The following is a 2,653-nucleotide window of genomic DNA, read 5'->3' as shown; positions in this document are numbered from 1 at the left end:
TTTTTTATCATGTCTTACACAATCCAATATATACACTCACATACAATTCTGCTATTCAATCCCATAGAGTGGGGTTATACAGTCATCAATGATATCAGCTCCCTATTCCACCCCTCCCCCCCATGCCCCCATGGAACCATTACTCCTATCACTGGTTATGAAGGGTTCTCTATCTTGGCTTTCATATACTGAAGGATATTAAATATCATAATTTCTTGATTAACCTCTATCTTCCCTCGATATAAATATAATCACTATCACCTGCCTTCTCCATGTTAAAACTGCTTTATACAGACTTTCAATTAATGTCGCTTCTCTCTCACTTTCTCCCTCTCACTCCATCTCTCTTTTCAAACAGATCATTTACGTTTTTCCAAGGTTGACAATGGTCTTTTAGATTTAAAATGATTCACTCTGGACTTCCCCGAGAATTAAGTTTTATTATTAAAGGAAAGATCATTTAAAATGACATTAACAAGACAGGGTTTCATTTGAGGCATTAAATCATAAGTCTATGATGTGGGAAGGAAGTTAGAATATGGAACTACAACTTCACATTAAAATAAATTCAAATAAAAGTTAATTCAAGAATATTTTTCAATTTATTTCAAAACTGAAATTTTCTTCTGAGGTTACTCAAATAAAACATAAATTTATAAGTTTAATAAGCAGTGGGTGCTGTTTATTTTGGAATAGTCCCCTAAGAGCCTTGGTGACACAGGAATTAAAGCATTCAGCTGCTGGCTGGAAGGCGATTAGTTTGAGCCAGCCAGCTGTTTTGTAATAGTCCAAAGTATTGATAAACCTTCCATTACTTTGTTTTGCTTGTATTTTAATAACGATACAGATGCAACAATTTAAGGTTGCAGTGTGATAGGAGCCCTTCCCTGGGACTTCACTAAGTCTCACTTATGTAAGTCATTCAAACATTGGCTTCGATCTTTCCTCTGGTGTCTGTGGGAACATTTCCCTTTTTAATGGAAGCAGCAAAACATAGTGTAAAGACATTGGATACTGTAGTCACCAGACATGAGTTTAAATTCTGTTTCTGTCATCTGTGGTAATGAAATTATTAAAAAATAGTTCCATCATAAGGTTGCAAAGTGTGAATCAACAAAATACTTTAAAAATACATAGTATGTACACATATTTTATGTGTTATTTGCTTCCCATATCTCCTGTGCAGATGGTGGAAAACCCTTTAATTCAGCCATATTAAAAAGGCCTAAATCTACCTTTATCTCAAAATAACTGCAACAATAACTAATATATTGGGTTGTTTCTATACAGTGGACAGAAAGTTATTATAACATAACATTTCTAAATGAATATTGCTTAACAATTTCATCAGAAAATGAAGAGAGGAGACAATGTTTTTCCTCAGGTCCTCATTACATCAATCTCTGCTGGGTTGCACATACAATACGTGAAATGGCTGTGTCAACCTTAGTAAACCGGATCCAAAAGTGAACTCGGGAATGTTTTTTATGGTTGAGACATATTTGGCTGGAGCAGTTTCGTTTGGGGGTTTTTACTTCTTATTTTTACCACAATGTTGACTTTTATGGGTCTCTGGTACAAAGAGTCACCCTCGGGGAAAAGAAGAATCAGCAGAAAAACAACGCCATCAAGCTGGTTTGTATTCCTAGCTGCCGTAGGGGACAGAGGAGAACTCCCTGAGAGGGTGGCCGAGGAGACAGCCTTTATGGAAGCCTTAGGTCTGAGCAGGTGGTAGGATCAAATCAACCATGTCTCAGTTAGCAGCTAAATGCTTTAATCCTGGTGCCACCAAGGCTCCTGGTGGACCACATCCAAGGAAACGACACCCACTCACTGCTTGCTAGGAACTCATTCTGACTTATCATGAACCATTTCTGTAACTATAAGTATCTAGAGAAGAGAGCCTCATCTTTCTGCCTTGAAGTAGCTAGTGGATTTGAAACACCATCCCTATCACTGGCAATCCAAATGCTTAATCCGCAGTGCCAGAGTACAAACACTCAAATAAATACTCCACCTTCAGAGTTGTTTTTTCAAATCTAAATTACAAAATTGGGCCATTGTTATGATTGCACTAAAAAATATCTTGAAAGATTAACCAAAAAACAAAACAAAAAATTCTGGAGCTCCTGCACATGGCATATGAAACGACTATAGAAGATAATTCTAAAGAAAAGGTAAAAATAGAACTGATAAACTAAAAATAAGAGATAGACACACAAAAATTAAGAGAAAAAATACCCAGCAGTCAGAAACAAATAGAGAAATCAAAGCCAGAGTAATACGAAAAGCAAGTGATCGCTTGGTTTAAGAGCAGGGCAATAGACCATCAGAGAGAGATTGGCAAGAAATGATGGAGGCAGTGTTTCCTTCTGTTGATACGAGTAGGTAGTACCTGGACATTGCCTAGTAAAACATTTAATCTAATTTTTTGGTGGAGGCAGTGGAAGACACTGGGAAGTTTGCAAGAGGTAACAACAGCAGAGGTAAATATTGTTTGCCAATCCTGCAGAAGGGGTGATCTATAAGTAGATGCTTGGATAGACAAACAGGTTGAACAATTGTGGGAAGGAGAGTGGATGTGTGTGTGTGTGTGTGTGTGTGTGTGTGTGTGTGTTCACTGGCATTCAATTGATCCCGACTCAGAGCAACC

Source organism: Echinops telfairi, unplaced genomic scaffold, assembly GCF_000313985.2.
Source record: "Echinops telfairi isolate 266 unplaced genomic scaffold, ASM31398v2 ScPeMD7_5868;HRSCAF=6743_0, whole genome shotgun sequence".
Classification (NCBI taxonomy): Eukaryota; Metazoa; Chordata; class Mammalia; order Afrosoricida; family Tenrecidae; genus Echinops; species Echinops telfairi.
Note: the sequence above shows the minus strand (reverse complement) of the source record.